Here is a 14,546-nt window from a genome sequence, read left to right as displayed (position 1 = left end):
GAGTCACTTAGTACAACTTCAAACAATCTACCCAAACATATTTACACGAATTAAGGTATTCATATCCAACTATAAAGTAGAGAAAATCGTCGGATGCACCAATGTACGTATCTTTTATTTGCAATCCATAAAAAGAAATCAAAATTGAAAAGAGAAATAGTCTCATGTACTAGTGTAGATAAATTTTGTTCTGCATTTGCAGTTAATAAAAATAAAAACGTTTGGAAAGGAAATAGTCTCATGCAAATAACCTTTGTTTGCAATCCATAAACAGAAATAGAAAGTAAAAATTAATGAAAGACTAGACTGGGAAGAAACAAACGATAAAACTGAATATTTCGTTGGGCATAAAGAGTTACCTGGCATCTCCGTTGGCGACTTCAAACATGTTTAGGTTGACTGGCCACCGATCTATCGGATAATATCGTTAAACTAGCCAACGAATTTTCTCTTTCAAAGTGGCGTATTTCTCTTCTTTTACAGCTGGGGATTGCACGTGGTGAACTTCGGCCTGGTGGGCTAGTGTCAATCCAGCAGTAAATGGCAAGAAATAGCTTTGAATTTTGAGTTCATTAGATGAAGCCTAGAGGATGAGAGCGTTGAGCAAGAACGAGATAGTCATAAGCAGCAATTCCCAGTAATAGATGAGCTGACAATTTTATCTGGAAAATAGTGGAAATTTTGATATTATTTTGAGAAAATTTAACAAAATTTGAAAAATTCTAATTATATTTACTTAACTTCAAAATTTGAAGTGTCCACTTCTTTTTAATAGTGCTCAATCTATTTCTACCTTAACAAATAACTATTCAAACATTCCCATAATTAATTTAAAAAAATATAATAAAAAAAATTAACCATCTAAACAAATTTATAACCTCTTTAGACCATGTCATCCATTCTATAAACTCCCTGTACTGTACCTGCCGTCAGCCAGCCGTACTGCAAGTTCTGCCAGTCATACTTCTGCTAACAGAACCTTGACTTACTACTGGTGAAACCTTGAAGTATGACTGGCGGAAGCTTAAAGCTCACATTTAAGGGGAATGTGTATAAAGGATAGGCGTCGGCCGGGTCACCATGTGTCTTCGGATATTTTTTTGGGAATACTTCATGACTTATTGAAGGTGGATGTCATCAGTACAACAATCCTCGTTTGTCTGTTTTTCTCTGTCCAGTTGTTGTGACATGAAAGGAGTCGTGGGAGGTAACGATAGTGGGCAAGCTATAGTTCTAATAATATATCGGGCAGTCTGTTTTTCTCTGTCCAGCTGTTGTGACATGAAAGGAGTCGTGGGAGGTAACGATAGTGGGCAAGCTATAGTTCTATTAATATATAGGGCAGTATACATATACTGGTTAGATTTTGTATTTACCTCTGCAATAATGAAACTGTAGCTTCAGAAATATTAATCACCGCTATAGCTTATAACATACAGACATAATCTATGTTTTGTACAGGCACCTCGTGGTCTTTTGACCGTTAATAACAGTGAGCAATGAGTGAAACCCTAAAGAGACACCATACAACAAATCCACAAAACGACGATTTGCAAATAGAAAGGCCACCGATACAGGCCTGTAAAGGAGTACCCTCTGCTGGAGATCGATTGGATAGGCCGATCGATCTTACTGGGCCTAGGATTTCAGCCTACAACTTCTTGATCCAAATGCAATTCTCAATTTTCCTGCAGCTCACACGGTCTCTCATCAAACTGCAATACTTAGGACGAGACACCAACAACTATCGACAACCTTTAAAACTCCTCCATTCTTATATGGAGGCTCCATGCCACATAATAAAACAGATCTGAACATATTCTCTTAAAAAAATCAATTTGAGCCCAATAAAAAGGAATGGTCTACTTTGCTGAGAGCAGACCCCTGATATAGAGTAGAAGCAGATCTGGTGCGAATAGACATTGATCCACACAAATGAATTGGAATTGCTAAGGCTGACAGATAATATATAAAAACCATTTGATCAATTTTCTTAATATCCTTCATATATATTTAATGAGAACAGTGGGGAGTTCTCATGTGGAAATCTTCTTGACTCTACATTCTGGACGCAGCTTGTTCCTTTGTCTTTTTCTTTTATATTATGTCTATCTATTATGACTACAGCACAGTGATCTGTTGTAACTACAACCCGATTTGTACTATCTTATCATCGATAAAACTACAACCCGATTTGTACTATCTTATCATCTTTATCGATGATATCACGAAGAGAGAATTACTAAATAGGTTTTCATATTAATGAGTTTTTCATGTATAATCAGCTATTTTCAAGTTCCAAAATATTTTATGGAAAATTATGATGGTAAGATTATGAGATTTTGTATATCATGTGAAAATAGATTATAATCCAGATATAATAATATGGAAAAAAAAATAATTTATTGTCTTAGATTATATCATTTTACTTAATTCACATGTGTTATTACATATGTAGTTATTAAATTTGTTTGAGTAAAATTTTAGTCTTCATTAAGAGTATGTTTTTATAGTGTAAAGCAAAGATTCTGTTTAGCTAATTAATTTTTTAGTTTGATGTTAATGATTGAGATATTTGTTTAACAAAATAATTGTTTATTTAAGAAGTTTTGTTTTAAAATAATATTTTATGTATTTCTATTTACACAATTATATAATTTTCCATGAATTTGTGTGTAATAACCTCTAGCAAAGTAAATTGTTTATTAATGTGTTTGTCTATTAGTCCTAATTGAAGTCATTGCTACCCAAAAGAAATGAGCCATAGTTTTATGGAGAAAATAGAATTAATGGTTGATGTGAGTCTGCATCAGTTAAAGTAGAAAGGATGATGATCTCCATTGTTGCCTTACATCGAGATAGTGTAAGAATTTAGATGAGTTAGTGTTGATTTGCGTGAATCAATGTTGAGTCTTCTACCTTCCTATCACCAAGCCTTGAAGAGGCTGGCACTATGTGTCAGTGAGATGATCGGGGATTGGGAAGATCTCTTATAATGTTGCCAATGTCTTTCCTTGAAAAACTTGTGCAACAAGCATTGTCCAGTTTCAGATCACGAGATTAAGTCTTCAACGTTAACTTAAGAATTTATTTATCTATGTTTTGGTCTTATAGAAATGGGATCGGGCTTCTTTGCAGACACTATGCCTCCAGGTAGTGATGACTTTGTTAAAATTGGAGAGTTCCCACTTCCTTATTATAGTGAACATGTGGAGGTGGGTAATTCTAATGGGAATGTGTCAAGTTTTTTTGAATATAGTTGAGAATATCATGTGTCTCATACTGTACAACCCATGTAGTTTATGGTTGACCGAGGCCATTTCGGCCACGCTTGGATTTTCAAGGGTTACAAAGGTGAAATTGAAACCCAACCTGATGGAGTGAAAATCATCTTAAAGCCAAGATGACAATTGTGATGGAAATTGATGTCTTGAGAGAATTGGCGAGTTATTGGATAGGTGTAACAAGGTCGCAAGTATCTGGAACAAGGTGCAAAAGCTAGCATGCAGAAGGATGAAAAAAGGTTTTGTACAATTGACCTCGAGGAAAGTAAATGCTTGAGGAATCAAGCATGTTTTCTTGTTGGTGGAAGGCAATAGTGGAAGTAGCACATGCAGCAGTGTTATCCAAAAGTTGGAAATGGATGTTTATAGATTGGATTATGGAATTCCATAGTAAGACCTAATAATTGGATAACAAGTAGGTAAATGGTCTTGGGTCTTGTAGTGTTGTCTATGATGGTATTTGGTATAGTTCAGATTTAATAGAGGGGAATCTATATTTTTAGAGGAGATGTTGAGATTGTAAGATTCTAGAATCAAGGATCCAATTGCAACATGACAAAATCTCAAAGAAACTTGATTTTCAAGGTAAAGAAGAGTCTTAGCAAGAAATCTAATACAATTTTGGTAAAAAAAAATTGGTAATCCAGGTAATGTTCAAGTTTATGACTTGGAATCAAAGTGAATGTACATATTGAGATTCTTGATCTCATTGTCGAGTTATTTTGATATAATTTGTCACTCTAAGAAATATCAGGTCAAACATGGATATCAACGATAATCACCTAAAACTAAGATGAAGATTGAACCAATATACTAAAGTTGAAGATGAAGATGCTAAATATGTAAGTGTGAAATTAAATAGTATTCCTTTCATCTGTTACTAACTCTTACTGATGCATATACTACTACTACAATTTTTTTAAATGTAAAAATTATTATTGAGTCTACATAGTAAAAGGTGTTGTATTTGGAAGGTTGTTCTAGCTATGAGATTTTTCTCCCTAAACTATTTGTCAAATGGTGCACTATAAGGCCTGATTGGTAGGAGTAAAGAAAATGTAAGACTAATATGGATACGTCATGTATCTAGGCTACTTTACTAGAGTGGATTACACCCATTTATATTGGTAGATGGAAGTAAGTCCATAGGATGGCCAATTAATCAGCCTTCATGGTCAAATATATGTTAGGCATTGGAGTACAAAAGGTTCTCAATCAATTTGAGGTATCATTGGTATGATTTTTTTCCAACTAGTACGTCGTGATAATTCCTCAGATGAAGGGAGAAGCATGGATACTTTTTGAGGTGAAAATGAATTTCACTGTTCTCATTTGAGAAACCAAGTGTTGGTTGCAGGAATAATATTTTGGAATGATAAATTTGTTGTAAGGAGGTTAGAGAAGTCCTATATATATTAAATATGATTGGAGTTTGGTACAAGAGTTGCACTTGATAATGCTTGCGGAGGCATTGTGGAAACATATGACATTGATTATGGAAACAATGAAGAATGAAATATAGGATATTTCTTGTAATAGGAACAACAAAAGTCAAATGATGGACAAATAGAGGATAGAGTTTAAATGTTGTTTTGAATGAAAAATGCTCATGACCATGATGTAAGTGATTCACACATTGAAGTTATAGCAAGTTTATATGCTATTTTTGAATTGGTGGGATAGCCCTTGAAGTAGTTTGTACATTGTATCCTCATGAGTTGGAGCATGTATTATAGCTATATCTATGTAACTTGTAAAGGGCATATTGTTGTAAGACCTAGAGAAGAATTCACACCCCTTTATCATGTGTCCCTTCTAATGAGTTTTTCTATTTTAGTTTAGTAGCCTATGCTAGGAAGTACTTTAACACTTTGAAGAGTGGGTCATGCATTGGTTGTAGACTATGAGAGGTGAAGTTTTACATTTAGGGGGAGTTCATCAAAAGGTTGAATGAACCATGTATGTGGAGGGACGTCCTACCTAACCAATGGTTTCAATAGTTAGGTACCCATGTGCTATGGTGGATGGTTGTTTATTTATATGGACATCAATAGTTTGGTGATGTTTGCATGATTGAGGTATAGAGTAAAAGTGAAAGGTTGGACGAGAGGTAGAGTTGTCTAATCAGGAGGTTTTGCAGTTTGTGGTGGAGCATATACCATGATAAAGAGGTTTTGCAGTTTGTGGTGGAGCATATACCATGATAAAGATGTAAACGAAGACCTCAGTTGATGTAGATTAAGATAAGTATTTTTTAAGGGGAAGTGTTAGACTATATAACTCTGACTTGTCTTATGGGTGTGATCATATATTTAATTATTGAATTATTTTCCAACTAAAGGTAGTCTTTATGAGAAGGACTATGTTCCTATTAGTTAGGAAGTTATTGAAGTCTAGTTGGTTTCATCTATTCTCTCTCCTAGATTGGTGTTTGGTTGATATATTTGCTCAACCAAATAATTGTTTCTAAGAAAATTTTCCTAACTTGACACAACATTTTATCTGTTTATATTTGTAAAATTACATTGTTGAAGGGAGTGCTACAAAGATTTATGTGAAATAATATCTACTCTCCCATATTAACAATGAAAGAGTGTATTGATGTCATAATGTAAATATATAGAGCATGTAACTAACTACTTCCCCACCTAGATCTCTTTGACAACTCATTAGTGGATAATGGAAATGCCTCATTAATAGTTAATAATGATAACTTAGAAGAATATGATCTTCAAGTTTGTTATTGTCTTGAGACTCATTACGTAACAATTTTGATGATTTTGTCTTTATTAGAGATAGTGATGATCTAGTTATATGTTTAGAAATAATTAGAAAATATATTTGCTAAGCATCTAGGCCTTATAAAAATATGATGGTAGTTTCTTTCTCAACTTAAATAAGTAATAAACATATTACAAAAATTCAGAATAAAAAATGTAACTATGCAATTCTCCAAAAATACAAAGCTTCCTTGCATCTTTATTTATCTAATTCATATTCAACCTCATATTTCCCTTTTTGTTAGTGTGTCTAGTGAGATCCACTTGAAGACTAAAAAAAAAAGGGTTCAATAAATCAAGCGTACTTATCATTTTAGTACAAATATGGTAAAAATTTGAACCATTTAATTTTTTTCACTAATCCAAAATGGGAAGTATCTCGAGGAAGGGAACTACTCCTCTTATGGGTTTTGCAATAGCTCTATCATCCAACGATAATTCAAAATGGAATTATGGGTTTTGCAATTGCTCTATCATCCAACGATAATTCAAAATGGAAAGTAGCTCCCGGATGGGGAACTACTCTTATGGGTTTTGCAATAGTTCTATCATGAAACAACTATAAACTTTATACTAAAGGAAGAAAAAATATGTAGACCGAACGATCAAAATCTTGAATTGAATCGTACTGGTCTCTGATGGGGTTGCTACTAATTTTTGTACTTGCCATTGCATTCTCCCATTATTCAAACACTTCTGACAACCTTGAATGATCTATCACTAGATATTCACTTCCAACAACTCTTATTCGGGTTATCAAGCAATCATTTCCGACAAATCTGTTATTTAGTATAGACGCATTATGCTCGAGATTTTTGTGGTCCTTAGATCTTGATTCGTGGTGTGGGATGTACTTATCAAAAGGCTAAACATTCTGTTAAAGGGCGTGGATGTTAAAAGTAGCATATGAAACACCTACATCGTTAAAAAACATGCAGGAAGAGAAGCAGGTGCTTTTATACTTCGGCGAAAGAGATGTCGATGTTAAATTTGTATAACCTTAATAGAAAGCAGGCCTCCTATTTATCTACAAAAAAGACTCGAATTCTTACGGACTTTCGACTTTTAGCAATGCAAAAAGTGTGCATAAAAGGCGTCCTACTATTTATGTACAAAAAAAAGCGGGAATTCTTCCAACACTTTCGATTTTTAGCAATGCAAAAGGTGTGAATAAAACCATGACTTTTCTTAGCCTCGGATTTTTAGCAGAATAAATGGTTTTCATTTAAAAAAAATTACTAGTTAAAATTATCTTATCCACAAGAGTCACACTACTGGCAAATAAATTTCAAATACCAAAATTCCAGAAACAAAAATTGGTAATAGACTTACTTTCTTATTGCTTGTATCCACACAAGAAAGAAGAATGTTATCACTGACAACGAGTATAAGAGATTACCTTGGCATTTACGGTGTGGTAGAGTCTGCTGTTAAAGGCAGATGAAGCAGCACTCGCAACTTCAAGCCCACCTTCTTCTAACGCAAATAGAATATACACAGACTCATCTTCCGAAGAGTTCGTCTAGATCTGAACACCCAAACCCACAGTTTATTTTATCTACAGGGCGTTCCCGATTCGACCCTCCATAGAGCGGAGTTCTATTGCAAAATTTCTTGGAAGAAACATTTGCATTTCGATCAGAGTTAACCTTCATTTTCTCTCTTTGGGCTGAAATGTCTCACAGCTTCCAGTACTTGTTCTGACTATTGGTTTTCCCTGCACAACAGAACATCAAATTTCCAGTCAATAAAACCCTAGAGAATGCTGTGGATATCTCGAAACCCTAGATATTGAGCATGAAAAAACCTACCCGAAGATTTTCCGTTGGTAGAAATGAACTAGAATTACACGAAACACATTGGACATCAAATTTGTTGGTCAGGTCGTTATTAGAAGAAATGGTGAATGCAATGAACAAGGACCTTTAATGAAACCCTAATCAGCATTTGAAAATTACGAAAACTTTGCCTAACAATTTGCAAACCAGCGAGTGGGTCCGCGATATTCTGCAACAAGATTAGTATTCGATCACTGCCCCTTTCCAGCTAAGTATAAAATCCCAAACCGTATCCTGATCAACAACCGAGGATCACATTAACACCTAAAGAAATGAGTTGGATCTGTTATCAGACTGAAAAATGTCTTCCACCAAACGAAACAAAAGCCTGTGGAAGATCATATAAGAAGATCCCAAGCCATTTTTAATAAGGAATATTAAAAGCAATAATGAAATTATGGAGGGAAAACATCCAATCGCAATATATTTTTTATTTTGGAAGTACGAAAAATGTTATGCAACCAAGCCGACACGAAAGGCAACATCCAGTTAAAGAAATCGTGCGTAAAGATAAATCTCCTTTTTGCTTAAAATCCAGGGGGCATAAAAAGAAGTTTGGTGGGTTCTTTGCGGGACCACTTTAGCGGCAGCACGATAACTGGGTATGGGTTTCCCAAGACACATATAAAATGTTGTATATTCTTCCATTATTTTGAGCGTGCTTAAGGTTAGGTAGAGTTGTACATAATATTTTATTTTTCCATCATATTTTATGTACATAATATTTTCACGTGCACAATGCAAACTATTAGTTCAAACACGTTTCAATCTAAAGTATAAATATATAATTATTCACATTTTCAATTATTTTTCTAAGTATTTAAAGTTACGAAGTTTCCGAATTTATCCAGTTGACCCATGGCTTTTTCTTTCCTCGTTAAAACGAGTATTTTCACCTGCATAATACGATTAACAATTGGTATTCCACGTATTGGATCATGTTTGGTCTATAGCTCGATGGGTTTATTGTTCCGTGTTATTTTTCATATTTATTGAATTTGTAATTTTCCCCTGTATTAATCTAGATTTATTTTAACTCCAGATTTATCAAGTGATGAGAGGGATCAAGTCTATCGAGGTGCAAATCTTTTTTCTGAGTGTATAACTTGAGGAAAGGTTTTCCTCTTGAGAGATTTGATCCCTCTTGATGGATCTAGGTTGGTTTCAGCGATGTGCCGCCAAAGAAAATATGATTAATTTTATCAAAAATATGTAAAATCATCTGATATTATTGTAATCATTCTAAATATGCTAAATATGTCTTAGATTAATCTAGTCATTTTAATTTTAAATTTGCTTAGTTACCTTGGTTGAGTGATAAACAGTGTGAATAACTTTAATTATGAAAAATGATAAAATAAAAAATTTTAATGTAAAGTAACAATGTAATAGTGTTGAATGATAGAAAATGTGAATAATAAGAATATCATAAATTACAAATAGTCTCATTGTGATTAATCTAAAACTATTTTGTTCTATTATTCTTATTGTCACCGTTGTTATGTTTTTCGTCTTTTCCTATCAATTATATGAAAGTACAACTTAAACCGTAAACCATTTAAATCTTTAGCTCGAGATATTGTAATAAACATCATACCTTGTCTCTCTTTCTCTCCAATATTAATAGGTTTAATTACTATAAAACAAAAACAATGTACATTGTCAATAATTTTGTATGCTTACACTAAAATCAATGCACAATATTAATCCACTCACTTTAAAATTAATGCACCATCATATATCCAATTATCTCAAATGAGAAAAATCAACATCTACACTGAAATCAATGCATCTAATGCAAGAAATCAAATAAGATTAGAAAACAACATTTAAACTAAAATCAATTCAAGCAATCAAATATGATTAGAAATCATCATTTACACTCAAATAAATGCATCTAGTGCAAGTAACCAAATCAGTTTATAAACCAACATCTACACTGAAATAAATGCATCTAGTGCAAGAAAATATGATTATAAACCAACATCTACACTGAAATCAATTCATCTAGTGCAAGTAATCAAATAGGATTAGAAATCACCATCTATGTTGAAATCAATGAATTTATTGCAAGCAATTAAATAGCATTAAAAACCATTTACATTGAAATCAATGCATCTAGTGCAAGCAATCAAATATTATTAGAAATCAACATCTACATTGAAATCAATGCATCTAGTGCAAGCAATCAAAGAGGATTAGAAATCACCATCTATATTGAAATCAATGCATTTAGTGAAAGCATTAAAATAGGATTAGAAATCATTTACATTGAAATCAATGCATCTAGTGCAAGCAATCAAATATGATTAGAAATCCCCATCTAAACTGAAATCAATGTATCTAGTGTAATAAATATTCTTCCCTCTCTCCCCCCTCTATCTATATCTATATCTCCCTCCATCTATCCTTCTTTGTCTCTCTATCTCAACCCCCCAAACACACATCCTCTCTCACTCCATATCTATCAATCTCTCTATCACTCCCTCTCTCTCTCCATCTATCTCTTCTTCCCTCTCTTCACTTTCCATCTATATATCTACCTCCCTTTATCTCTCTATATCACCCCCAAAACATACACTCTCTTTCTCCAATATATCTATCTATCCCTCCCTCCTCCTCTCCCACCCTCTCTCTCTTCCCCTTCTCTCCCTCTCCCCTTCTTCTATCTCTCTTCCCTCTTGTTGTCCTCTCTCCACCTCTCTCTATCTTCCTTATCACTCCCTCTCTCTCCACGTTTATCTCTCTAATTATTTTTTCTTACCTCCCTCTCTCCCCCTCCAACTCCATCTCTCTTTACCTCCCTCTCTCCTCTCTCTCTCTCTCCAATTTTGTTACTATATCCTTCCCTCTCTCCTCTCTCCTTCTCTCCCCTATTCTCTACATCTCCCATTTTTTGTATCTTCATCTCTCCCCCAAACATACACACTCTCTCTCCATCTCACCCTCGCTCTCTCCACTTCTCACTCTATGTATTTCTTCTTCCCTCCCTCTCTCAAGTCTATTCTCTCCTATTTCCTCTCTCTCCCTTTCTCTCCTACCTCCCTCTCTCTTCCTCCATCTCTCTCTCTATTTTCCCTCCAATCCTCTCTCTTCCCCCATCACTCTCCTCCTCCTCTCTCTCTCTCTCTATATGTCACTATATCCCTCCCTCCCTCCTCCTCTCCCCCTTCTCTCTATCTCTCTTTCTTTGCCTCCTTATCTCACCCCTAAACATACACACTCGCTCTCCATCTCTCCCTTGCAACTCCCTCTCTCTCCACTTATCACTCTCTATGTATTTCTTCTTCCTTCCCTCTCTCCTTCTCTCTTGCAAGTCCTCTCTCTTCCTTTCTCTCCTACCTTCCTTTCTCTTCCCCATCCCTCTCTCTCTCTCTCTCTCGTTGCCCTCCAATCCTCTCACTATCTCCCTCCCTCTCTCCTTCTCTCTCTCTCTCTCTCTCTACCCTCCAATCCTCTCACTATCTCCCTCCCTCTCTTCTTCTCTCTCTCCCCCTCCATATTTGTGTCTCCATCTCCGTCTCCATATCCCTCTCTTGCCCTTCTCTACCTCTCACACTCATCTCCTTCTCTCTCTCTCTCTTCATTCCTCCTCTCCCTTATCCCTAAGTCTATCTTCATTTCTCCCTTGTCAACCCTGTATCTCTCCACCTCTATCACTCTATGTCTTTGTTCTTCCCTCTCATATATATCTAGAGTTAATATATATTATGATATATTAATATATGTTATAATATAACAAATTTAATATTGTATTCATCCAAATTTATTAAACTTAATAAACTTAATATTATAATATATTAATATGAATATTAGATTTAATAATAATAATAATAATCTTTTAATATTAATATTAGGGTTAATAATGTTTTTTTTCATGGTATTATTAATAATTTGGACCATGGTATTTGGCCAATAGGCTTCACCTAAATAAAACCTCCTTTTTGAGTGTTAGTAAGTATAAAGAGGTTTATGGAGTAAACATAAAAAGGGGTTTTATTTTTATTTTTATTTATTTATCATATTTCTTTTATTTACCATGGTATTTGGTCCATAGGCTTGGAATATAATGAGATGTTGATTGTAAATCCTATTTCATATATTTTTATTTATTTATCATACTTCTTTATACCTCTTTTATATTTATTTATTTACCAAACCTCTTTTATAAATATAGTATTTCGCACATGGTATTTGGCCCATGGTATTATTAATTATTTATCCCATGGTATTTGGGTCATAGGCTTCACGTAAATAAATCACATTTTTTTATTTTTTGTAAATATAAAGAGGTTTATGAAATAAATCTAAAAGGAGGTTTTATTTATTTCCCATACCTCTAGTTTATTTATATTTTTATTTATTTACCATAGCTCTCGAGTAAATATAAAAAAAAAAAAATTATTTATTTACCATACCTCTAGTTTATTTATATTTTTACTTATTTACCATACATTTTTTTAGTGTTCAAACCTCTTTATATTTTTTACTTATTTACCATCCACATTTTTTTAGTGTTCAAACCATCTTTATATTTGTTTACATATTTAAATTTTTATGTGAGATCTACCCCTATATTCGGTTGTTTACGTTTACGTTTAGTTTTTATGTGAGATCTACCCCATACTGTGGGCTTTACCATTAACAATGGTACGTACTCCAAGTATCGGATCATGTTTCGTCTAGCTCTTTGAGAGGTTTATTAGTCCGTGCTATTTTTCACATCTATTGAATTTTGATCTAGCGTCGTTTGTTTTTATGTGAGGTTTTATTAGGTACCGTGCTGTTTCGTCTATCTTTTCTACATCTATTGAATTTTGATATTTTTGTAGTTTATTACAATTTTCATCAAAGTTGGTAGAAAAATGTTTAATATTTTTATTTTCTCATAAATTCAAAAATAATTTTTTGGTAATCTTAATTGGTGAGTGAGCTCTTATGTGACATAATTCCCCTAGTGAAGTTGTTTTATTTTTGGCATTTTTCAATGCGTGAAAAATAATTTTAAAACTGGAAAAGGACAAACTTTGTGAGTGGTCATTCTGTCTATGAGTGCTCGAACACTATTATGCTACTGCACTATCCAATGATGTCAGAATTGATGCAGTTGTAGGTCCTTTACATAGGGGCTAAATGAATGTCCAAGTCATTGTACGGAATGTCGGGCGAGGGAGTAGGGGGCAAGGATGGAGGTGTTACTGATTGAGAATTAATTATTTTTCCTTATGCAGAATGTTTACTGCGTGGATGTTATGCAACCAACTCACAAAGTAGAAGAAGAGATAGATCAACGACTTCAAAATTAGCCTCTTCAAGGGGGCAACCTCCTTTACATTAAACAAATGAACAATTCTTTGATCATTCAAATGAAAAAACCCCATTTCTATATATAGGAGTCTAAGGGGTCACAATATAATCAGAGTCAGCATAACAATAATAATGTAAGGGCACAACAATAACAATAGTTGGCTTTTATGGGGCACAATAATAACAATATGGGGACTACATGGGCACAACAATAACAATAAGGGGGCTACGCTGACAATAACAATGAAGGAATACACTAGTATTATGGGGATCTAACATGCCCTTCTCCTTCAAAACAATGTTGTCCTCAATGTTTGAGTAGTTATTGATGCTTTTGTATAAAATTATTATCCTCCCATATGGGATTTTCAACAGGTAAGTGCTTCCACTTGATGAGATACTCTAAAATTGATCGATTTCGTAGCTATCGCATTCTTGTTTCCATGACCGTTTCAGGTTCCAATATGATTTTTCATTCCTCGTCAATACGAAAACTTTGCCAATAATTTACAAACCAGCGAGTGGGTCCGCGATATTCTGCAACAAAATTAGTATTCGATCACTGCCCCTTTCCAGCTAAGTACAAAATCCCAAACCGTATCTTGATCAACAACCGAGGATCACATTAACACCTAAAGAAATGAGTTGGATCTGTTATCAGACTGAAAAATGTCTTCCACCAAACGAAACAAACGTGTGGAAGATCATATAAGGAGATCCCAACCCATTTTTAATAAGGAATATTATAAGCAATAATGAAATCATGGAGGCAAACATCCAATCGCAATATATTTTTTATTTTGGAAGTACGAAAAATGTTAAGCAACCAAGCTGACACGAAAGGCAACATCCAGTTAAAGAAATCGTGCTTAAAGATAAATCTCCTTTTTGCTTAAAATCCAGCGGGCATAAAAATAAGTTTGGTGGCTTCTTCGCGGGATCACTTTAGCGGCAACACGATAACTGGGTATGGATTTCCCAAGACACATATAAAATGTTCTATATTCTTCCATTATTTTGAACGTGCTTAAGGTTAGGTAGAGTTGTACATAATATATTATATTATTTTTCCATGATATTTTATGTACCTAATATTTTCACGTGCATAATGCAACCTATTAGTTCAAACACGTTTCAATCCAAAGCATAAATATATAATTATTCACATTTTCAATTATTTTTCTAAGTATTTAAAGTTACTAAGTTTTCGAATTGTATCAAGCTAACCCATGGCTTTTTCTTTAGTATTTTCACGTGCATAATACGAAACATGACGAGAATGTGATGATGGGAAATAAAGGAGGTCAAGGAGGGCCCCGTATAGATAGGTCTAAAAA

The 14,546-nt window shown here is 34.0% G+C and overlaps 1 long non-coding RNA gene across 1 annotated transcript; it reads right to left on the bottom strand.

Moving 5' to 3' along the window:
• Positions 1-361: 361 nt before the first annotated feature.
• On the bottom strand, positions 362-8,250 carry LOC149229877 (uncharacterized). Its single transcript, XR_016247329.1, has 3 exons — positions 7,876-8,250; positions 7,464-7,781; positions 362-662 (listed from the first exon to the last, which is right to left on the bottom strand). It is a non-coding gene; the product is annotated as an uncharacterized LOC149229877 (long non-coding RNA).
• Between the last annotated feature and the right edge of the window lie 6,296 nt (positions 8,251-14,546).

The sequence above is a fragment of the Pinus tabuliformis genome, chromosome J (genome assembly GCF_031772625.1).
Source record: "Pinus tabuliformis cultivar Carrire ecotype Pingquan chromosome J, CPIR1, whole genome shotgun sequence".
Lineage (NCBI taxonomy): Eukaryota > Viridiplantae > Streptophyta > Pinopsida > Pinales > Pinaceae > Pinus > Pinus tabuliformis.
The sequence above is the reverse complement of the archived record's forward strand: the minus strand, read 5'-3'. Positions and strand labels throughout refer to the sequence as shown.